Source organism: Coffea arabica, chromosome 11e, assembly GCF_036785885.1.
Source record: "Coffea arabica cultivar ET-39 chromosome 11e, Coffea Arabica ET-39 HiFi, whole genome shotgun sequence".
NCBI lineage: Eukaryota > Viridiplantae > Streptophyta > Magnoliopsida > Gentianales > Rubiaceae > Coffea > Coffea arabica.
The window spans coordinates 33,015,690-33,035,923 of record NC_092331.1 but is presented as its reverse complement, the minus strand read 5'-3'; the positions used below and the strand labels follow the sequence as shown (position 1 = coordinate 33,035,923).

Below are 20,234 nucleotides of genomic sequence, written 5' to 3'. Positions count from 1 at the left end.
CGACAAATTTGAGCGACGATCCGGGCTTTGATCGAGCCGTACCGTTCCTAATTTGTCTCGCGCCTTCAGATCCTCCTTCACGCTTCGACAAGAAGCAAAATATTAAGCAATCGTTCCGACGGAGCTAAATTACTACAGGATAAAGAACGAATAGGAAATTTGGATTTCGAAACAAAAAAAAGAGGGGTGCAACAAGAGGAATTCCCAGGGGGTCACCCATCCTAGTACTACTCTCGCCCAAGCATGCTTAACTTCGGAGTTCTGATGGGATCCGGTGCATTAGTGCTGGTATGATCGCACCCGCCATGTTCCTTTCGCTTTATTCTTTTAAACCATCCCGTCCTGCGAAGCAGTGTGGCTTTTCTAGACCGAAATTCATTTTAAGCGTCAATTCAAGCATTTTTCTCTTACCTTTTTGTTTATTTGCTTTCATATTTTTTTTTTGTTATTGATTTGCCCCCTGTTTTTTTCCATCATCCCGCAACTCTAAATTATCATGAAATCAATCCTTCACGCTTGCGCTGATACATTTGCGCCGACAAATTTGAGCGACGATCCGGGCTTTGATCGAACCGTACCGTTCCTGATTTGTCTCGCGCCTTCAGATCCTCCTTCACACTTCGACAAGAAGCAAAATATTAAGCAATCGTTCCGACGGAACTAAATTACTACTGGATAAAGACCGAATAGGAAATTTGGATTTCGAAACAAAAAAGAGAGGGGTGCAACACGAGGACTTCCCAGGGGTCACCAATCCAAGTACTACTCTCGCCCAAACACGCTTAATTTCGAAGTTCTGATGGGATCCGGTGCATTAGTGCTGGTATGATCGCACCCGCCATATTCCTTTCGCTTTATTCTTTTAAACTACCCCGTCCTGCGAAGCAGTGTGGCTTTTCTAGACCGAAATTCATTTTAAGCGTCAATTCAAGCATTTTCCTATTATCCTTTTATTTATTTGCTTTCATATTTTTTTTTTGTTATTGATTTGCCCCCTTTTTTTTTCCATCATCCCGCAACTCTAAATTATCATGAAATCAATCCTTCACGCTTGCGCTGATACATTTTCGCCGACAAATTTGAGCGACGATCCGGGCTTTGATCGAACCGTACCGTTCCTGATTTGTCTCGCGCCTTCAGATCCTCCTTCACGCTTCGACAAGAAGCAAAATATTAAGCAATCGTTCCGACAGAGCTAAATTACTACATGATAAAGAACGAATAGGAAATTTGGATTTCGAAACAAAAAAGAGAGGGGTGCAACACGAGGACTTCCCAGGGGGTCACCAATCCAAGTACTACTCTCGCCCAAACACGCTTAATTTCGAAGTTCTGATGGGATCCGGTGCATTAGTGCTGGTATGATCGCACCCACCATATTTCTTTCGGTTTATTCTTTTAAACTACCCCGTCCTGCGAAGCAGTGTGGCTTTTCTAGACCGAAATTCATTTTAAGCGTCAATTCAAGCATTTTCCTATTATCCTTTTATTTATTTGCTTTCATATTTTTTTTTGTTATTGATTTGCCCCCTGTTTTTTTCCATCATCCCGCAACTCTAAATTATCATGAAATCAATCATTCACGCTTGCGCTGATACATTTGCGCCGACAAATTTGAGCGACGATCCGGGCTTTGATCGAGCGGTACCGTTCCTGATTTGTCTCGCGCCTTCAGATCCTCCTTCACGCTTCGACAAGAAGCAAAATATTAAGCAATCGTTCCGACGGAGCTAAATTACTGCAGGATAAAGAACGAATAGGAAATTTGGATTTCGAAACAAAAAAGAGAGGGGTGCAACACGAGGACTTCCCAGGGGGTCACCAATCCAAGTACTACTCTCGCCCAAACACGCTTAATTTCGAAGTTCTGATGGGATCCGGTGCATTAGTGCTGGTATGATCGCACCCACCATATTTCTTTCGCTTTATTCTTTTAAACTACCCCGTCCTGCGAAGCAGTGTGGCTTTTCTAGACCGAAATTCATTTTAAGCGTCAATTCAAGCATTTTCCTATTATCCTTTTATTTATTTGCTTTCATATTTTTTTTTGTTATTGATTTGCCCCCTGTTTTTTTCCATCATCCCGCAACTCTAAATTATCATGAAATCAATCATTCACGCTTGCGCTGATACATTTGCGCCGACAAATTTGAGCGACGATCCGGGCTTTGATCGAGCCGTACCGTTCCTGATTTGTCTCGCGCCTTCAGATCCTCCTTCACGCTTCGACAAGAAGCAAAATATTAAGCAATCGTTCCGATGGAGCTAAATTACTGCAGGATAAAGAACGAATAGGAAATTTGGATTTCGAAACAAAAAAGAGAGGGGTTCAACACGAGGACTTCCCAGGGGGTCACCAATCCAAGTACTACTCTCGCCCAAACACGCTTAATTTCGAAGTTCTGATGGGATCCGGTGCATTAGTGCTGGTATGATCGCACCCACCATATTCCTTTCGCTTTATTCTTTTAAACTACCCCGTCCTGCGAAGCAGTGTGGCTTTTCTAAACCGAAATTCATTTTAAGCGTCAATTCAAGCATTTTCCTATTATCCTTTTATTTATTTGCTTTCATATTTTTTTTTGTTATTGATTTGCCCCCTGTTTTTTTCCATCATCCCGCAACTCTAAATTATCATGAAATCAATCCTTCACGCTTGCGCTGATACATTTGCGCCGACAAATTTGAGCGACGATCCGGGCTTTGATCGAGCCGTACCGTTCCTGATTTGTCTCGCGCCTTCAGATCCTCCTTCACGCTTCGACAAGAAGCAAAATATTAAGCAATCGTTCCGACGGAGCTAAATTACTACAGGATAAAGAACGAATAGGAAATTTGGATTTCGAAACAAAAAAGAGAGGGGTGCAACACGAGGACTTCCCAGGGGGTCACCAATCCAAGTACTACTCTCGCCCAAACACGCTTAATTTCGAAGTTCTGATGGGATCCGGTGCAATAGTGCTGGTATGATCGCACCCGCCATATTCCTTTCGCTTTATTCTTTTAAACTACCCCGTCCTGCGAAGCAGTGTGGCTTTTCTAGACCGAAATTCATTTTAAGCGTCAATTCAAGCATTTTCCTATTATCCTTTTATTTATTTGCTTTCATATTTTTTTTTTGTTATTGATTTGCCCCCTGTTTTTTACCATCATCCCGCAACTCTAAATTATCATGAAATCAATCCTTCACGCTTGCGCTGATACATTTGCGCCGACAAATTTGAGCGACGATCCGGGCTTTGATCGAGCCGTACCGTTCCTGATTTGTCTCGCGCCTTCAGATCCTCATTCACGCTTCGACAAGAAGCAAAATATTAAGCAATCGTTCCGACGGAGCTAAATTACTACAGGATAAAGAACGAATAGGAAATTTGGATTTCGAAACAAAAAAGAGAGGGGTGCAACACGAGGACTTCCCAGGGGGTCACCAATCCAAGTACTACTCTCGCCCAAACACGCTTAATTTCGAAGTTCTGATGGGATCCGGTGCATTAGTGCTGGTATGATCGCACCCGCCATATTCCTTTCGCTTTATTCTTTTAAACTACCCCGTCCTGCGAAGCAGTGTGGCTTTTCTAGACCGAAATTCATTTTAAGCGTCAATTCAAGCATTTTCCTATTATCCTTTTATTTATTTGCTTTCATATTTTTTTTTTGTTATTGATTTGCCCCCTGTTTTTTTCCATCATCCCGCAACTCTAAATTATCATGAAATCAATCCTTCACGCTTGCGCTGATACATTTGCGCCGACAAATTTGAGCGACGATCCGGGCTTTGATCGAGCCGTACCGTTCCTGATTTGTCTCGCGCCTTCAGATCCTCCTTCACGCTTCGACAAGAAGCAAAATATTAAGCAATCGTTCCGACGGAGCTAAATTACTACAGGATAAAGAACGAATAGGAAATTTGGATTTCGAAACAAAAAAAAAAGGGGTGCAACAAGAGGAATTCCCAGGGGGTCACCCATCCTAGTACTACTCTCGCCCAAGCATGCTTAACTTCGGAGTTCTGATGGGATCCGGTGCATTAGTGCTGGTATGATCGCACCCGCCATGTTCCTTTCGCTTTATTCTTTTAAACCATCCCGTCCTGCGTAGCAGTGTGGCTTTTCTAGGCCGAAATTCATTTTAAGCGTCAATTCAAGCATTTTTCTCTTACCTTTTTGTTTATTTGCTTTCATATTTTTTTTTTGTTATTGATTTGCCCCCTGTTTTTTTCCATCATCCCGCAAATCTAAATTATCATGAAATCAATCCTTCATGCTTGCGCTGATACATTTGCGCCGACAAATTTGAGCGACGATCCGGGCTTTGATCGAACCGTACCGTTCCTGATTTGTCTCGCGCCTTCAGATCCTCCTTCACACTTCGACAAGAAGCAAAATATTAAGCAATCGTTCCGACGGAACTAAATTACTACTGGATAAAGACCGAATAGGAAATTTGGATTTCGAAACAAAAAAGAGAGGGGTGCAACACGAGGACTTCCCAGGGGGTCACCAATCCAAGTACTACTCTCGCCCAAACACGCTTAATTTCGAAGTTCTGATGGGATCCGGTGCATTAGTGCTGGTATGATCGCACCCGCCATATTCCTTTCGCTTTATTCTTTTAAACTACCCCGTCCTGCGAAGCAGTGTGGCTTTTCTAGACCGAAATTCATTTTAAGCGTCAATTCAAGCATTTTCCTATTATCCTTTTATTTATTTGCTTTCATATTTTTTTTTTGTTATTGATTTGCCCCCTTTTTTTTTCCATCATCCCGCAACTCTAAATTATCATGAAATCAATCCTTCACGCTTGCGCTGATACATTTTCGCCGACAAATTTGAGCGACGATCCGGGCTTTGATCGAACCGTACCGTTCCTGATTTGTCTCGCGCCTTCAGATCCTCCTTCACGCTTCGACAAGAAGCAAAATATTAAGCAATCGTTCCGACAGAGCTAAATTACTACATGATAAAGAACGAATAGGAAATTTGGATTTCGAAACAAAAAAGAGAGGGGTGCAACACGAGGACTTCCCAGGGGGTCACCAATCCAAGTACTACTCTCGCCCAAACACGCTTAATTTCGAAGTTCTGATGGGATCCGGTGCATTAGTGCTGGTATGATCGCACCCACCATATTTCTTTCGGTTTATTCTTTTAAACTACCCCGTCCTGCGAAGCAGTGTGGCTTTTCTAGACCGAAATTCATTTTAAGCGTCAATTCAAGCATTTTCCTATTATCCTTTTATTTATTTGCTTTCATATTTTTTTTTGTTATTGATTTGCCCCCTGTTTTTTTCCATCATCCCGCAACTCTAAATTATCATGAAATCAATCATTCACGCTTGCGCTGATACATTTGCGCCGACAAATTTGAGCGACGATCCGGGCTTTGATCGAGCGGTACCGTTCCTGATTTGTCTCGCGCCTTCAGATCCTCCTTCACGCTTCGACAAGAAGCAAAATATTAAGCAATCGTTCCGACGGAGCTAAATTACTGCAGGATAAAGAACGAATAGGAAATTTGGATTTCGAAACAAAAAAGAGAGGGGTGCAACACGAGGACTTCCCAGGGGGTCACCAATCCAAGTACTACTCTCGCCCAAACACGCGTAATTTCGAAGTTCTGATGGGATCCGGTGCATTAGTGCTGGTATGATCGCACCCGCCATATTTCTTTCGCTTTATTCTTTTAAACTACCCCGTCCTGCGAAGCAGTGTGGCTTTTCTAGACCGAAATTCATTTTAAGCGTCAATTCAAGCATTTTCCTATTATCCTTTTATTTATTTGCTTTCATATTTTTTTTTTGTTATTGATTTGCCCCCTTTTTTTTTCCATCATCCCGCAACTCTAAATTATCATGAAATCAATCCTTCACGCTTGCGCTGATACATTTGCGCCGACAAATTTGAGCGACGATCCGGGCTTTGATCGAACGGTACCGATCCTGATTTGTCTCGCGCCTTCAGATCCTCCTTCACGCTTCGACAAGAAGCAAAATATTAAGCAATCGTTCCGACAGAGCTAAATTACTACATGATAAAGAACGAATAGGAAATTTGGATTTCGAAACAAAAAAGAGAGGGGTGCAACACGAGGACTTCCCAGGGGGTCACCAATCCAAGTACTACTCTCGCCCAAACACGCTTAATTTCGATGTTCTGATGGGATCCGGTGCATTAGTGCTGGTATGATCGCACCCGCCATATTCCTTTCGCTTTATTCTTTTAAACTACCTCGTCCTGCGAAGCAGTGTGGCTTTTCTAGACCAAAATTCATTTTAAGCGTCAATTCAAGCATTTTCCTATTATCCTTTTATTTATTTGCTTTCATAATTTTTTTTATATTGATTTGCCCCCTGTTTTTTTCCATTATCCCGCAACTCTAAATTATCATGAAATCAATCCTTCACGCTTGCGCTGATACATTTGCGCCGACAAATTTGAGCGACGATTCGGGCTTTGATCGAGCCGTACCGTTCCTGATTTGTCTCGCTTCAGATCCGCCTTCATGCTTCGAGAAGAAGCAAAATATAAAGCAATCGTTCCGAAGGACCTAAATTACTACAGGATAAAGAACGAATAGAAAATTTGAATTTCGAAACAAAAAAGAGAGGGGTGCAACAAGAGGACTTCCCAGGGGGTCACCCATCCTAGTACTACTCTCGCCCAAGCATGCTTAACTTCGGAGTTCTGATGGGATCCGGTGCATTAGTGCTGGTATGATCGCACCCGCCATGTTCCTTTCGCTTTATTCTTTTAAACTACCCCGTCCTGCGAAGCAGTGTGGCTTTTCTAGACCGAAATTCATTTTAAGCGTCAATTCAAGCATTTTCCTATTATCCTTTTATTTATTTGCTTTCATATTTTTTTTTGTTATTGATTTGCCCCCTGTTTTTTTCCATCATCCCGCAACTCTAAATTATCATGAAATCAATCATTCACGCTTGCGCTGATACATTTGCGCCGACAAATTTGAGCGACGATCCGGGCTTTGATCGAGCCGTACCGTTCCTGATTTGTATCGCGCCTTCAGATCCTCCTTCACGCTTCGACAAGAAGCAAAATATTAAGCAATCGTTCCGACGGAGCTAAATTACTACAGGATAAAGAACGAATAGGAAATTTGGATTTCGAAACAAAAAAAAGAGGGGTGCAACAAGAGGAATTCCCAGGGGGTCACCCATCCTAGTACTACTCTCGCCCAAGCATGCTTAACTTCGGAGTTCTGATGGGATCCGGTGCATTAGTGCTGGTATGATCGCACCCGCCATGTTCCTTTCGCTTTATTCTTTTAAACCATCCCGTCCTGCGAAGCAGTGTGGCTTTTCTAGACCGAAATTCATTTTAAGCGTCAATTCAAGCATTTTTCTCTTACCCTTTTGTTTATTTGCTTTCATATTTTTTTTTGTTATTGATTTGCCCCCTGTTTTTTTCCATCATCCCGCAACTCTAAATTATCATGAAATCAATCCTTCACGCTTGCGCTGATACATTTGCGCCGACAAATTTGAGCGACGATCCGGGCTTTGATCGAGCCGTACCGTTCCTGATTTGTCTCGCGCCTTCAGATCCGCCTTCATGCTTCGAGAAAAAGCAAAATATGAAGCAATCGTTCCGAAGGACCTAAATTACTACAGGATAAAGAACGAATAGAAAATTTGAATTTCGAAACAAAAAAGAGAGGGGTGCAACAAGAGGACTTCCCAGGGGGTCACCCATCCTAGTACTACTGTCGCCCAAGCATGCTTAACTTCGGAGTTCTGATGGGATCCGGTGCATTAGTGCTGGTATGATCGCACCCGCCATGTTCCTTTCGCTTTATTCTTTTAAACCATCCCGTCCTGCGAAGCAGTGTGGCTTTTCTAGACCGAAATTCATTTTAAGCGTCAATTCAAGCATTTTTCTCTTACCCTTTTGTTTATTTGCTTTCATATTTTTTTTTGTTATTGATTTGCCCCCTGTTTTTTTCCATCATCCCGCAACTCTAAATTATCATGAAATCAATCCTTCACGCTTGCGCTGATACATTTGCGCCGACAAATTTGAGCGACGATCCGGGCTTTGATCGAGCCGTACCGTTCCTGATTTGTCTCGCGCCTTCAGATCCGCCTTCATGCTTCGAGAAAAAGCAAAATATGAAGCAATCGTTCCGAAGGACCTAAATTACTACAGGATAAAGAACGAATAGAAAATTTGAATTTCGAAACAAAAAAGAGAGGGGTGCAACAAGAGGAATTCCCAGGGGGTCACCCTTCCTAGTACTACTCTCGCCCAAGCATGCTTAACTTCGGAGTTCTGATGGGATCCGGTGCATTAGTGCTGGTATGATCACACTCGCCATGTTTCTTTCGCTTTATTCTTTTAAACTACCCCGTCCTGCGAAGCAGTGTGGCTTTTCTAGACCGAAATTCATTTTAAGCGTCAATTCAAGCATTTTCCTATTATCCTTTTATTTATTTGCTTTCATATTTTTTTTTTTTGTTATTGATTTGCCCCCTGTTTTTTTCCATCATCCCGCAACTCTAAATTATCATTAAATCAATCCTTCACGCTTGCGCTGATACATTTGCGCCGACAAATTTGAGCGACGATCCGGGCTTTGATCGAGCCGTACCGTTCCTGATTTGTCTCGCGCCTTCAGATCCTCCTTCACGCTTCGACAAGAAGCAAAATATTAAGCAATCGTTCCGACGGAGCTAAATTACTACTGGATAAAGAACGAATAGGAAATTTGGATTTCGAAACAAAAAAAAGAGGGGTGCAACAAGAGGAATTCCCAGGGGGTCACCCATCCTAGTACTACTCTCGCCCAAGCATGCTTAACTTCGGAGTTCTGATGGGATCCGGTGCATTAGTGCTGGTATGATCGCACCCGCCATGTTCCTTTCGCTTTATTCTTTTAAACCATCCCGTCCTGCGAAGCAGTGTGGCTTTTCTAGACCGAAATTCATTTTAAGCGTCAATTCAAGCATTTTTCTCTTACCTTTTTGTTTATTTGCTTTCATATTTTTTTTTTGTTATTGATTTGCCCCCTGTTTTTTTCCATCATCCCGCAACTCTAAATTATCATGAAATCAATCCTTCACGCTTGCGCTGATACATTTGCGCCGACAAATTTGAGCGACGATCCGGGCTTTGATCGAACCGTACCGTTCCTGATTTGTCTCGCGCCTTCGGATCCTCCTTCACACTTCGACAAGAAGCAAAATATTAAGCAATCGTTCCGACGGAACTAAATTACTACTAGATAAAGACCGAATAGGAAATTTGGATTTCGAAACAAAAAAGAGAGGGGTGCAACACGAGGACTTCCCAGGGGGTCACCAATCCAAGTACTACTCTCGCCCAAACACGCTTAATTTCGAAGTTCTGATGGGATCCGGTGCATTAGTGCTGGTATGATCGCACCCGCCATATTCCTTTCGCTTTATTCTTTTAAACTACCCCGTCCTGCGAAGCAGTGTGGCTTTTCTAGACCGAAATTCATTTTAAGCGTCAATTCAAGCATTTTCCAATTATCCTTTTATTTATTTGCTTTCATATTTTTTTTTTGTTATTGATTTGCCCCCTTTTTTTTTCCATCATCCCGCAACTCTAAATTATCATGAAATCAATCCTTCACGCTTGCGCTGATACATTTGCGCCGACAAATTTGAGCGACGATCCGGGCTTTGATCGAACCGTACCGTTCCTGATTTGTCTCGCGCCTTCAGATCCTCCTTCACGCTTCGACAAGAAGCAAAATATTAAGCAATCGTTCCGACAGAGCTAAATTACTACATGATAAAGAACGAATAGGAAATTTGGATTTCGAAACAAAAAAGAGAGGGGTGCAACACGAGGACTTCCCAGGGGGTCACCAATCCAAGTACTACTCTCGCCCAAACACGCTTAATTTCGAAGTTCTGATGGGATCCGGTGCATTAGTGCTGGTATGATCGCACCCGCCATATTTCTTTCGCTTTATTCTTTTAAACTACCCCGTCCTGCGAAGCAGTGTGGCTTTTCTAGACCGAAATTCATTTTAAGCGTCAATTCAAGCATTTTCCTATTATCCTTTTATTTATTTGCTTTCATATTTTTTTTTGTTATTGATTTGCCCCCTGTTTTTTTCCATCATCCCGCAACTCTAAATTATCATGAAATCAATCATTCACGCTTGCGCTGATACATTTGCGCCGACAAATTTGAGCGACGATCCGGGCTTTGATCGAGCGGTACCGTTCCTGATTTGTCTCGCGCCTTCAGATCCTCCTTCACGCTTCGACAAGAAGCAAAATATTAAGCAATCGTTCCGACGGAGCTAAATTACTGCAGGATAAAGAACGAATAGGAAATTTGGATTTCGAAACAAAAAAGAGAGGGGTGCAACACGAGGACTTCCCAGGGGGTCACCAATCCAAGTACTACTCTCGCCCAAACACGCTTAATTTCGAAGTTCTGATGGGATCCGGTGCATTAGTGCTGGTATGATCGCACCCACCATATTCCTTTCGCTTTATTCTTTTAAACTACCCCGTCCTGCGAAGCAGTGTGGCTTTTCTAGACCGAAATTCATTTTAAGCGTCAATTCAAGCATTTTCCTATTATCCTTTTATTTATTTGCTTTCATATTTTTTTTTTGTTATTGATTTGCCCCCTGTTTTTTTCCATCATCCCGCAGCTCTAAATTATCATGAAATCAATCCTTCACGCTTGCGCTGATACATTTGCGCCGACAAATTTGAGCGACGATCCGGGCTTTGATCGAGCCGTACCGTTCCTGATTTGTCTCGCGCCTTCAGATCCTCATTCACGCTTCGACAAGAAGCAAAATATTAAGCAATCGTTCCGACGGAGCTAAATTACTACAGGATAAAGAACGAATAGGAAATTTGGATTTCGAAACAAAAAAGAGAGGGGTGCAACACGAGGACTTCCCAGGGGGTCACCAATCCAAGTACTACTCTCGCCCAAACACGCTTAATTTCGAAGTTCTGATGGGATCCGGTGCATTAGTGCTGGTATGATCGCACCCGCCATATTCCTTTCGCTTTATTCTTTTAAACTACCCCGTCCTGCGAAGCAGTGTGGCTTTTCTAGACCGAAATTCATTTTAAGCGTCAATTCAAGCATTTTCCTATTATCCTTTTATTTATTTGCTTTCATATTTTTTTTTTGTTATTGATTTACCCCCTGTTTTTTTCCATCATCCCGCAACTCTAAATTATCATGAAATCAATCCTTCACGCTTGCGCTGATACATTTGCGCCGACAAATTTGAGCGACGATCCGGGCTTTGATCGAGCCGTACCGTTCCTGATTTGTCTCGCGCCTTCAGATCCTCCTTCACGCTTCGACAAGAAGCAAAATATTAAGCAATCGTTCCGACGGAGCTAAATTACTACAGGATAAAGAACGAATAGGAAATTTGGATTTCGAAACAAAAAAAAGAGGGGTGCAACAAGAGGAATTCCCAGGGGGTCACCCATCCTAGTACTACTGTCGCCCAAGCATGCTTAACTTCGGAGTTCTGATGGGATCCGGTGCATTAGTGCTGGTATGATCGCACCCGCCATGTTCCTTTCGCTTTATTCTTTTAAACCATCCCGTCCTGCAAAGCAGTGTGGCTTTTCTAGACCGAAATTCATTTTAAGCGTCAATTCAAGCATTTTTCTCTTACCCTTTTGTTTATTTGCTTTCATATTTTTTTTTGTTATTGATTTGCCCCCTGTTTTTTTCCATCATCCCGCAACTCTAAATTATCATGAAATCAATCCTTCACGCTTGCGCTGATACATTTGCGCCGACAAATTTGAGCGACGATCCGGGCTTTGATCGAGCCGTACCGTTCCTGATTTGTCTCGCGCCTTCAGATCCTCCTTCACGCTTCGACAAGAAGCAAAATATTAAGCAATCGTTCCGACGGAGCTAAATTACTACAGGATAAAGAACGAATAGGAAATTTGGATTTCGAAACAAAAAAAAGAGGGGTGCAACAAGAGGAATTCCCAGGGGGTCACCCATCCTAGTACTACTGTCGCCCAAGCATGCTTAACTTCGGAGTTCTGATGGGATCCGGTGCATTAGTGCTGGTATGATCGCACCCGCCATGTTCCTTTCGCTTTATTCTTTTAAACCATCCCGTCCTGCAAAGCAGTGTGGCTTTTCTAGACCGAAATTCATTTTAAGCGTCAATTCAAGCATTTTTCTCTTACCCTTTTGTTTATTTGCTTTCATATTTTTTTTTGTTATTGATTTGCCCCCTGTTTTTTTCCATCATCCCGCAACTCTAAATTATCATGAAATCAATCCTTCACGCTTGCGCTGATACATTTGCGCCGACAAATTTGAGCGACGATCCGGGCTTTGATCGAGCCGTACCGTTCCTGATTTGTCTCGCGCCTTCAGATCCGCCTTCATGCTTCGAGAAAAAGCAAAATATGAAGCAATCGTTCCGAAGGACCTAAATTACTACAGGATAAAGAACGAATAGAAAATTTGAATTTCGAAAAAAAAAAGAGAGGGGTGCAACAAGAGGAATTCCCAGGGGGTCACCCTTCCTAGTACTACTCTCGCCCAAGCATGCTTAACTTCGGAGTTCTGAAGGGATCCGGTGCATTAGTGCTGGTATGATCACACTCGCCATGTTCCTTTCGCTTTATTCTTTTAAACTACCCCGTCCTGCGAATCAGTGTGGCTTTTCTAGACCGAAATTCATTTTAAGCGTCAATTCAAGCATTTTCCTATTATCCTTTTATTTATTTGCTTTCATATTTTTTTTTTTGTTATTGATTTGCCCCCTGTTTTTTTCCATCATCCCGCAGCTCTAAATTATCATGAAATCAATCCTTCACGCTTGCGCTGATACATTTGCGCCGACAAATTTGAGCGATGATCCGGGCTTTGATCGAGCCGTACCGTTCCTGATTTGTCTCGCGCCTTCAGATCCTCATTCACGCTTCGACAAGAAGCAAAATATTAAGCAATCGTTCCGACGGAGCTAAATTACTACAGGATAAAGAACGAATAGGAAATTTGGATTTCGAAACAAAAAAAAGAGGGGTGCAACAAGAGGAATTCCCAGGGGGTCACCCATCCTAGTACTACTCTCGCCCAAGCATGCTTAACTTCGGAGTTCTGATGGGATCCGGTGCATTAGTGCTGGTATGATCGCACCCGCCATGTTCCTTTCGCTTTATTCTTTTAAACCATCCCGTCCTGCGAAGCAGTGTGGCTTTTCTAGGCCGAAATTCATTTTAAGCGTCAATTCAAGCATTTTTCTCTTACCTTTTTGTTTATTTGCTTTCATATTTTTTTTTTGTTATTGATTTGCCCCCTGTTTTTTTCCATCATCCCGCAACTCTAAATTATCATGAAATCAATCCTTCACGCTTGCGCTGATACATTTGCGCCGACAAATTTGAGCGACGATCCGGGCTTTGATCGAACCGTACCGTTCCTGATTTGTCTCGCGCCTTCAGATCCTCCTTCACACTTCGACAAGAAGCAAAATATTAAGCAATCGTTCCGACGGAACTAAATTACTATTGGATAAAGACCGAATAGGAAATTTGGATTTCGAAACAAAAAAGAGAGGGGTGCAACACGAGGACTTCCCAGGGGGTCACCAATCCAAGTACTACTCTCGCCCAAACACGCTTAATTTCGAAGTTCTGATGGGATCCGGTGCATTAGTGCTGGTATGATCGCACCCGCCATATTCCTTTCGCTTTATTCTTTTAAACTACCCCGTCCTGCGAAGCAGTGTGGCTTTTCTAGACCGAAATTCATTTTAAGCGTCAATTCAAGCATTTTCCTATTATCCTTTTATTTATTTGCTTTCATATTTTTTTTTTGTTATTGATTTGCCCCCTTTTTTTTTCCATCATCCCGCAACTCTAAATTATCATGAAATCAATCCTTCACGCTTGCGCTGATACATTTGCGCCGACAAATTTGAGCGACGATCCGGGCTTTGATCGAACGGTACCGTTCCTGATTTGTCTCGCGCCTTCAGATCCTCCTTCACGCTTCGACAAGAAGCAAAATATTAAGCAATCGTTCCGACAGAGCTAAATTACTACATGATAAAGAACGAATAGGAAATTTGGATTTCGAAACAAAAAAGAGAGGGGTGCAACACGAGGACTTCCCAGGGGGTCACCAATCCAAGTACTACTCTCGCCCAAACACGCTTAATTTCGATGTTCTGATGGGATCCGGTGCATTAGTGCTGGTATGATCGCACCCGCCATATTCCTTTCGCTTTATTCTTTTAAACTACCTCGTCCTGCGAAGCAGTGTGGCTTTTCTAGACCAAAATTCATTTTAAGCGTCAATTCAAGCATTTTCCTATTATCCTTTTATTTATTTGCTTTCATAATTTTTTTTATATTGATTTGCCCCCTGTTTTTTTCCATTATCCCGCAACTCTAAATTATCATGAAATCAATCCTTCACGCTTGCGCTGATACATTTGCGCCGACAAATTTGAGCGACGATTCGGGCTTTGATCGAGCCGTACCGTTCCTGATTTGTCTCGCTTCAGATCCGCCTTCATGCTTCGAGAAGAAGCAAAATATAAAGCAATCGTTCCGAAGGACCTAAATTACTACAGGATAAAGAACGAATAGAAAATTTGAATTTCGAAACAAAAAAGAGAGGGGTGCAACAAGAGGACTTCCCAGGGGGTCACCCATCCTAGTACTACTCTCGCCCAAGCATGCTTAACTTCGGAGTTCTGATGGGATCCGGTGCATTAGTGCTGGTATGATCGCACCCGCCATGTTCCTTTCGCTTTATTCTTTTAAACTACCCCGTCCTGCGAAGCAGTGTGGCTTTTCTAGACCGAAATTCATTTTAAGCGTCAATTCAAGCATTTTCCTATTATCCTTTTATTTATTTGCTTTCATATTTTTTTTTGTTATTGATTTGCCCCCTGTTTTTTTCCATCATCCCGCAACTCTAAATTATCATGAAATCAATCATTCACGCTTGCGCTGATACATTTGCGCCGACAAATTTGAGCGACGATCCGGGCTTTGATCGAGCCGTACCGTTCCTGATTTGTCTCGCGCCTTCAGATCCTCCTTCACGCTTCGACAAGAAGCAAAATATTAAGCAATCGTTCCGACGGAGCTAAATTACTACTGGATAAAGAACGAATAGGAAATTTGGATTTCGAAACAAAAAAAAAAGGGGTGCAACAAGAGGAATTCCCAGGGGGTCACCCATCCTAGTACTACTCTCGCCCAAGCATGCTTAACTTCGGAGTTCTGATGGGATCCGGTGCATTAGTGCTGGTATGATCGCACCCGCCATGTTCCTTTCGCTTTATTCTTTTAAACCATCCCGTCCTGCGAAGCAGTGTGGCTTTTCTAGACCGAAATTCATTTTAAGCGTCAATTCAAGCATTTTTCTCTTACCTTTTTGTTTATTTGCTTTCATATTTTTTTTTTGTTATTGATTTGCCCCCTGTTTTTTTCCATCATCCCGCAACTCTAAATTATCATGAAATCAATCCTTCACGCTTGCGCTGATACATTTGCGCCGACAAATTTGAGCGACGATCCGGGCTTTGATCGAACCGTACCGTTCCTGATTTGTCTCGCGCCTTCAGATCCTCCTTCACACTTCGACAAGAAGCAAAATATTAAGCAATCGTTCCGACGGAACTAAATTACTACTGGATAAAGACCGAATAGGAAATTTGGATTTCGAAACAAAAAAGAGAGGGGTGCAACACGAGGACTTCCCAGGGGGTCACCAATCCAAGTACTACTCTCGCCCAAACACGCTTAATTTCGAAGTTCTGATGGGATCCGGTGCATTAGTGCTGGTATGATCGCACCCGCCATATTCCTTTCGCTTTATTCTTTTAAACTACCCCGTCCTGCGAAGCAGTGTGGCTTTTCTAGACCGAAATTCATTTTAAGCGTCAATTCAAGCATTTTCCTATTATCCTTTTATTTATTTGCTTTCATATTTTTTTTTTTGTTATTGATTTGCCCCCTTTTTTTTTCCATCATCCCGCAACTCTAAATTATCATGAAATCAATCCTTCACGCTTGCGCTGATACATTTGCGCCGACAAATTTGAGCGACGATCCGGGCTTTGATCGAACCGTACCGTTCCTGATTTGTCTCGCGCCTTCAGATCCTCCTTCACGCTTCGACAAGAAGCAAAATATTAAGCAATCGTTCCGACGGAGCTAAATTACTGCATGATAAAGAACGAATAGGAAATTTGGATTTCGAAACAAAAAAGAGAGGGGTGCAACACGAGGACTTCCCAGGGGGTCACCAATCCAAGTACTACTCTCGCCCAAACACGCTTAATTTCGAAGTTCTGATGGGATCCGGTGCATTAGTGCTGGTATGATCGCACCCGCCATATTTCTTTCGCTTTATTCTTTTAAACTACCCCGTCCTGCGAAGCAGTGTGGCTTTTCTAGACCGAAATTCATTTTAAGCGTCAATTCAAGCATTTTCCTATTATCCTTTTATTTATTTGCTTTCATATTTTTTTTTGTTATTGATTTGCCCCCTGTTTTTTTCCATCATCCCGCAACTCTAAATTATCATGAAATCAATCATTCACGCTTGCGCTGATACATTTGCGCCGACAAATTTGAGCGACGATCCGGGCTTTGATCGAGCCGTACCGTTCCTGATTTGTCTCGCGCCTTCAGATCCTCCTTCACGCTTCGACAAGAAGCAAAATATTAAGCAATCGTTCCGACGGAGCTAAATTACTGCAGGATAAAGAACGAATAGGAAATTTGGATTTCGAAACAAAAAAGAGAGGGGTGCAACACGAGGACTTCCCAGGGGGTCACCAATCCAAGTACTACTCTCGCCCAAACACGCTTAATTTCGAAGTTCTGATGGGATCCGGTGCATTAGTGCTGGTATGATCGCACCCACCATATTCCTTTCGCTTTATTCTTTTAAACTACCCCGTCCTGCGAAGCAGTGTGGCTTTTCTAGACCGAAATTCATTTTAAGCGTCAATTCAAGCATTTTCCTATTATCCTTTTATTTATTTGCTTTCATATTTTTTTTTGTTATTGATTTGCCCCCTGTTTTTTTCCATCATCCCGCAACTCTAAATTATCATGAAATCAATCCTTCACGCTTGCGCTGATACATTTGCGCCGACAAATTTGAGCGACGATCCGGGCTTTGATCGAGCCGTACCGTTCCTGATTTGTCTCGCGCCTTCAGATCCTCCTTCACGCTTCGACAAGAAGCAAAATATTAAGCAATCGTTCCGACGGAGCTAAATTACTGCAGGATAAAGAACGAATAGGAAATTTGGATTTCGAAACAAAAAAGAGAGGGGTGCAACACGAGGACTTCCCAGGGGGTCACCAATCCAAGTACTACTCTCGCCCAAACACGCTTAATTTCGAAGTTCTGATGGGATCCGGTGCATTAGTGCTGGTATGATCGCACCCGCCATATTTCTTTCGCTTTATTCTTTTAAACTACCCCGTCCTGCGAAGCAGTGTGGCTTTTCTAGACCGAAATTCATTTTAAGCGTCAATTCAAGCATTTTCCTATTATCCTTTTATTTATTTGCTTTCATATTTTTTTTTGTTATTGATTTGCCCCCTGTTTTTTTCCATCATCCCACAACTCTAAATTATCATGAAATCAATCATTCACGCTTGCGCTGATACATTTGCGCCGACAAATTTGAGCGACGATCCGGGCTTTGATCGAGCCGTACCGTTCCTGATTTGTCTCGCGCCTTCAGATCCTCCTTCACGCTTCGACAAGAAGCAAAATATTAAGCAATCGTTCCGACGGAGCTAAATTACTGCAGGATAAAGAACGAATAGGAAATTTGGATTTCGAAACAAAAAAGAGAGGGGTGCAACACGAGGACTTCCCAGGGGATCACCAATCCAAGTACTACTCTCGCCCAAACACGCTTAATTTCGAAGTTCTGATGGGATCCGGTGCATTAGTGCTGGTATGATCGCACCCACCATATTCCTTTCGCTTTATTCTTTTAAACTACCCCGTCCTGCGAAGCAGTGTGCCTTTTCTAGACCGAAATTCATTTTAAGCGTCAATTCAAGCATTTTCCTATTATCCTTTTATTTATTTGCTTTCATATTTTTTTTTGTTATTGATTTGCCCCCTGTTTTTTTCCATCATCCCGCAACTCTAAATTATCATGAAATCAATCCTTCACGCTTGCGCTGATACATTTGCGCCGACAAATTTGAGCGACGATCCGGGCTTTGATCGAGCCGTACCGTTCCTGATTTGTCTCGCGCCTTCAGATCCTCATTCACGCTTCGACAAGAAGCAAAATATTAAGCAATCGTTCCGACGGAGCTAAATTACTACAGGATAAAGAACGAATAGGAAATTTGGATTTCGAAACAAAAAAGAGAGGGGTGCAACACGAGGACTTCCCAGGGGGTCACCAATCCAAGTACTACTCTCGCCCAAACACGCTTAATTCCGAAGTTCTGATGGGATCCGGTGCATTAGTGCTGGTATGATCGCACCCGCCATATTCCTTTCGCTTTATTCTTTTAAACTACCCCGTCCTGCGAAGCAGTGTGGCTTTTCTAGACCGAAATTCATTTTAAGCGTCAATTCAAGCATTTTCCTATTATCCTTTTATTTATTTGCTTTCATATTTTTTTTTTGTTATTGATTTGCCCCCTGTTTTTTTCCATCATCCCGCAACTCTAAATTATCATGAAATCAATCCTTCACGCTTGCGCTGATACATTTGCGCCGACAAATTTGAGCGACGATCCGGGCTTTGATCGAGCCGTACCGTTCCTGATTTGTCTCGCGCCTTCAGATCCTCCTTCACGCTTCGACAAGAAGCAAAATATTAAGCAATCGTTCCGACGGAGCTAAATTACTACAGGATAAAGAACGAATAGGAAATTTGGATTTCGAAACAAAAAAAAGAGGGGTGCAACAAGAGGAATTCCCAGGGGGTCACCCATCCTAGTACTACTGTCGCCCAAGCATGCTTAACTTCGGAGTTCTGATGGGATCCGGTGCATTAGTGCTGGTATGATCGCACCCGCCATGTTCCTTTCACTTTATTCTTTTAAACCATCCCGTCCTGCGAAGCAGTGTGGCTTTTCTAGACCGAAATTCATTTTAAGCGTCAATTCAAGCATTTTTCTCTTACCCTTTTGTTTATTTGCTTTCATATTTTTTTTTGTTATTGATTTGCCCCCTGTTTTTTTCCATCATCCCGCAACTCTAAATTATCATGAAATCAATCCTTCACGCTTGCGCTGATACATTTGCGCCGACAAATTTGAGCGACGATCCGGGCTTTGATCGAGCCGTACCGTTCCTGATTTGTCTCGCGCCTTCAGATCCGCCTTCATGCTTCGAGAAAAAGCAAAATATGAAGCAATTGTTCCGAAGGACCTAAATTACTACAGGATAAAGAACGAATAGAAAATTTGAATTTCGAAACAAAAAAGAGAGGGGTGCAACAAGAGGAATTCCCAGGGGGTCACCCTTCCTAGTACTACTCTCGCCCAAGCATGCTTAACTTCGGAGTTCTGATGGGATCCGGTGCATTAGTGCTGGTATGATCACACTCGCCATGTTCCTTTCGCTTTATTCTTTTAAACTACCCCGTCCTGCGAAGCAGTGTGGCTTTTCTAGACCGAAATTCATTTTAAGCGTCAATTCAAGCATTTTCCTATTATCCTTTTATTTATTTGCTTTCATATTTTTTTTTTTGTTATTGATTTGCCCCCTGTTTTTTTCCATCATCCCGCAGCTCTAAATTATCATGAAATCAATCCTTCACGCTTGCGCTGATACATTTGCGCCGACAAATTTGAGCGACGATCCGGGCTTTGATCGAGCCGTACCGTTCCTGATTTGTCTCGCGCCTTCAGATCCTCCTTCACGCTTCGACAAGAAGCAAAATATTAAGCAATCGTTCCGACGGAGCTAAATTACTACAGGATAAAGAACGAATAGGAAATTTGGATTTCGAAACAAAAAAAAGAGGGGTGCAACAAGAGGAATTCCCAGGGGGTCACCCATCCTAGTACTACTCTCGCCCAAGCATGCTTAACTTCGGAGTTCTGATGGGATCCGGTGCATTAGTGCTGGTATGATCGCACCCGCCATGTTCCTTTCGCTTTATTCTTTTAAACCATCCCGTCCTGCGAAGCAGTGTGGCTTTTCTAGACCGAAATTCATTTTAAGCGTCAATTAAAGCATTTTTCTCTTACCTTTTTGTTTATT

At 42.5% G+C, this 20,234-nt stretch overlaps 38 non-coding genes across 38 annotated transcripts; all 38 read right to left on the bottom strand.

The window, feature by feature from the left end:
* Positions 1-183: 183 nt before the first annotated feature.
* LOC140031835 (5S ribosomal RNA) lies at positions 184-302 on the bottom strand. The gene has a single exon (XR_011835760.1). It is a non-coding gene; the product is annotated as a 5S ribosomal RNA (ribosomal RNA).
* Positions 303-719: 417 nt separating this feature from the next.
* On the bottom strand, positions 720-837 carry LOC140024136 (5S ribosomal RNA). The gene has a single exon (XR_011828108.1). It is a non-coding gene; the product is annotated as a 5S ribosomal RNA (ribosomal RNA).
* Positions 838-1,254: 417 nt separating this feature from the next.
* LOC140022186 (5S ribosomal RNA) lies at positions 1,255-1,373 on the bottom strand. The gene has a single exon (XR_011826168.1). It is a non-coding gene; the product is annotated as a 5S ribosomal RNA (ribosomal RNA).
* Positions 1,374-1,789: 416 nt separating this feature from the next.
* Positions 1,790-1,908, bottom strand: LOC140022185 (5S ribosomal RNA). The gene has a single exon (XR_011826167.1). It is a non-coding gene; the product is annotated as a 5S ribosomal RNA (ribosomal RNA).
* A 416-nt stretch (positions 1,909-2,324) lies between these two features.
* On the bottom strand, positions 2,325-2,443 carry LOC140024746 (5S ribosomal RNA). The gene has a single exon (XR_011828722.1). It is a non-coding gene; the product is annotated as a 5S ribosomal RNA (ribosomal RNA).
* Positions 2,444-2,859: 416 nt separating this feature from the next.
* Positions 2,860-2,978, bottom strand: LOC140023635 (5S ribosomal RNA). The gene has a single exon (XR_011827604.1). It is a non-coding gene; the product is annotated as a 5S ribosomal RNA (ribosomal RNA).
* Positions 2,979-3,395: 417 nt separating this feature from the next.
* LOC140022184 (5S ribosomal RNA) lies at positions 3,396-3,514 on the bottom strand. Its single transcript, XR_011826166.1, has one exon. It is a non-coding gene; the product is annotated as a 5S ribosomal RNA (ribosomal RNA).
* A 417-nt stretch (positions 3,515-3,931) lies between these two features.
* On the bottom strand, positions 3,932-4,050 carry LOC140031833 (5S ribosomal RNA). The gene has a single exon (XR_011835758.1). It is a non-coding gene; the product is annotated as a 5S ribosomal RNA (ribosomal RNA).
* A 417-nt stretch (positions 4,051-4,467) lies between these two features.
* LOC140022183 (5S ribosomal RNA) lies at positions 4,468-4,586 on the bottom strand. The gene has a single exon (XR_011826165.1). It is a non-coding gene; the product is annotated as a 5S ribosomal RNA (ribosomal RNA).
* Positions 4,587-5,003: 417 nt separating this feature from the next.
* On the bottom strand, positions 5,004-5,122 carry LOC140022182 (5S ribosomal RNA). The gene has a single exon (XR_011826164.1). It is a non-coding gene; the product is annotated as a 5S ribosomal RNA (ribosomal RNA).
* Positions 5,123-5,538: 416 nt separating this feature from the next.
* Positions 5,539-5,657, bottom strand: LOC140024433 (5S ribosomal RNA). Its single transcript, XR_011828406.1, has one exon. It is a non-coding gene; the product is annotated as a 5S ribosomal RNA (ribosomal RNA).
* Positions 5,658-6,074: 417 nt separating this feature from the next.
* Positions 6,075-6,193, bottom strand: LOC140024522 (5S ribosomal RNA). The gene has a single exon (XR_011828496.1). It is a non-coding gene; the product is annotated as a 5S ribosomal RNA (ribosomal RNA).
* A 412-nt stretch (positions 6,194-6,605) lies between these two features.
* On the bottom strand, positions 6,606-6,724 carry LOC140031718 (5S ribosomal RNA). The gene has a single exon (XR_011835641.1). It is a non-coding gene; the product is annotated as a 5S ribosomal RNA (ribosomal RNA).
* A 416-nt stretch (positions 6,725-7,140) lies between these two features.
* LOC140031832 (5S ribosomal RNA) lies at positions 7,141-7,259 on the bottom strand. Its single transcript, XR_011835757.1, has one exon. It is a non-coding gene; the product is annotated as a 5S ribosomal RNA (ribosomal RNA).
* Positions 7,260-7,675: 416 nt separating this feature from the next.
* LOC140021865 (5S ribosomal RNA) lies at positions 7,676-7,794 on the bottom strand. Its single transcript, XR_011825847.1, has one exon. It is a non-coding gene; the product is annotated as a 5S ribosomal RNA (ribosomal RNA).
* A 416-nt stretch (positions 7,795-8,210) lies between these two features.
* LOC140022019 (5S ribosomal RNA) lies at positions 8,211-8,329 on the bottom strand. The gene has a single exon (XR_011826001.1). It is a non-coding gene; the product is annotated as a 5S ribosomal RNA (ribosomal RNA).
* A 419-nt stretch (positions 8,330-8,748) lies between these two features.
* Positions 8,749-8,867, bottom strand: LOC140031831 (5S ribosomal RNA). Its single transcript, XR_011835756.1, has one exon. It is a non-coding gene; the product is annotated as a 5S ribosomal RNA (ribosomal RNA).
* Positions 8,868-9,284: 417 nt separating this feature from the next.
* Positions 9,285-9,403, bottom strand: LOC140022181 (5S ribosomal RNA). The gene has a single exon (XR_011826163.1). It is a non-coding gene; the product is annotated as a 5S ribosomal RNA (ribosomal RNA).
* A 417-nt stretch (positions 9,404-9,820) lies between these two features.
* LOC140022180 (5S ribosomal RNA) lies at positions 9,821-9,939 on the bottom strand. Its single transcript, XR_011826162.1, has one exon. It is a non-coding gene; the product is annotated as a 5S ribosomal RNA (ribosomal RNA).
* A 416-nt stretch (positions 9,940-10,355) lies between these two features.
* Positions 10,356-10,474, bottom strand: LOC140022179 (5S ribosomal RNA). Its single transcript, XR_011826161.1, has one exon. It is a non-coding gene; the product is annotated as a 5S ribosomal RNA (ribosomal RNA).
* A 417-nt stretch (positions 10,475-10,891) lies between these two features.
* LOC140022178 (5S ribosomal RNA) lies at positions 10,892-11,010 on the bottom strand. Its single transcript, XR_011826160.1, has one exon. It is a non-coding gene; the product is annotated as a 5S ribosomal RNA (ribosomal RNA).
* A 417-nt stretch (positions 11,011-11,427) lies between these two features.
* On the bottom strand, positions 11,428-11,546 carry LOC140021948 (5S ribosomal RNA). Its single transcript, XR_011825930.1, has one exon. It is a non-coding gene; the product is annotated as a 5S ribosomal RNA (ribosomal RNA).
* A 416-nt stretch (positions 11,547-11,962) lies between these two features.
* Positions 11,963-12,081, bottom strand: LOC140021947 (5S ribosomal RNA). Its single transcript, XR_011825929.1, has one exon. It is a non-coding gene; the product is annotated as a 5S ribosomal RNA (ribosomal RNA).
* A 416-nt stretch (positions 12,082-12,497) lies between these two features.
* Positions 12,498-12,616, bottom strand: LOC140023911 (5S ribosomal RNA). Its single transcript, XR_011827878.1, has one exon. It is a non-coding gene; the product is annotated as a 5S ribosomal RNA (ribosomal RNA).
* Positions 12,617-13,034: 418 nt separating this feature from the next.
* LOC140031830 (5S ribosomal RNA) lies at positions 13,035-13,153 on the bottom strand. The gene has a single exon (XR_011835755.1). It is a non-coding gene; the product is annotated as a 5S ribosomal RNA (ribosomal RNA).
* Positions 13,154-13,570: 417 nt separating this feature from the next.
* LOC140022176 (5S ribosomal RNA) lies at positions 13,571-13,689 on the bottom strand. Its single transcript, XR_011826158.1, has one exon. It is a non-coding gene; the product is annotated as a 5S ribosomal RNA (ribosomal RNA).
* Positions 13,690-14,106: 417 nt separating this feature from the next.
* Positions 14,107-14,225, bottom strand: LOC140024521 (5S ribosomal RNA). The gene has a single exon (XR_011828495.1). It is a non-coding gene; the product is annotated as a 5S ribosomal RNA (ribosomal RNA).
* Positions 14,226-14,637: 412 nt separating this feature from the next.
* LOC140031716 (5S ribosomal RNA) lies at positions 14,638-14,756 on the bottom strand. Its single transcript, XR_011835639.1, has one exon. It is a non-coding gene; the product is annotated as a 5S ribosomal RNA (ribosomal RNA).
* Positions 14,757-15,172: 416 nt separating this feature from the next.
* On the bottom strand, positions 15,173-15,291 carry LOC140031829 (5S ribosomal RNA). The gene has a single exon (XR_011835754.1). It is a non-coding gene; the product is annotated as a 5S ribosomal RNA (ribosomal RNA).
* Positions 15,292-15,708: 417 nt separating this feature from the next.
* On the bottom strand, positions 15,709-15,827 carry LOC140022175 (5S ribosomal RNA). Its single transcript, XR_011826157.1, has one exon. It is a non-coding gene; the product is annotated as a 5S ribosomal RNA (ribosomal RNA).
* Positions 15,828-16,245: 418 nt separating this feature from the next.
* LOC140022174 (5S ribosomal RNA) lies at positions 16,246-16,364 on the bottom strand. The gene has a single exon (XR_011826156.1). It is a non-coding gene; the product is annotated as a 5S ribosomal RNA (ribosomal RNA).
* Positions 16,365-16,780: 416 nt separating this feature from the next.
* LOC140022173 (5S ribosomal RNA) lies at positions 16,781-16,899 on the bottom strand. The gene has a single exon (XR_011826155.1). It is a non-coding gene; the product is annotated as a 5S ribosomal RNA (ribosomal RNA).
* A 416-nt stretch (positions 16,900-17,315) lies between these two features.
* On the bottom strand, positions 17,316-17,434 carry LOC140022172 (5S ribosomal RNA). Its single transcript, XR_011826154.1, has one exon. It is a non-coding gene; the product is annotated as a 5S ribosomal RNA (ribosomal RNA).
* Positions 17,435-17,850: 416 nt separating this feature from the next.
* LOC140024006 (5S ribosomal RNA) lies at positions 17,851-17,969 on the bottom strand. Its single transcript, XR_011827973.1, has one exon. It is a non-coding gene; the product is annotated as a 5S ribosomal RNA (ribosomal RNA).
* Positions 17,970-18,385: 416 nt separating this feature from the next.
* LOC140023980 (5S ribosomal RNA) lies at positions 18,386-18,504 on the bottom strand. Its single transcript, XR_011827947.1, has one exon. It is a non-coding gene; the product is annotated as a 5S ribosomal RNA (ribosomal RNA).
* A 417-nt stretch (positions 18,505-18,921) lies between these two features.
* LOC140021946 (5S ribosomal RNA) lies at positions 18,922-19,040 on the bottom strand. The gene has a single exon (XR_011825928.1). It is a non-coding gene; the product is annotated as a 5S ribosomal RNA (ribosomal RNA).
* A 416-nt stretch (positions 19,041-19,456) lies between these two features.
* LOC140022017 (5S ribosomal RNA) lies at positions 19,457-19,575 on the bottom strand. The gene has a single exon (XR_011825999.1). It is a non-coding gene; the product is annotated as a 5S ribosomal RNA (ribosomal RNA).
* Positions 19,576-19,993: 418 nt separating this feature from the next.
* On the bottom strand, positions 19,994-20,112 carry LOC140031827 (5S ribosomal RNA). Its single transcript, XR_011835752.1, has one exon. It is a non-coding gene; the product is annotated as a 5S ribosomal RNA (ribosomal RNA).
* Positions 20,113-20,234: the final 122 nt, after the last annotated feature.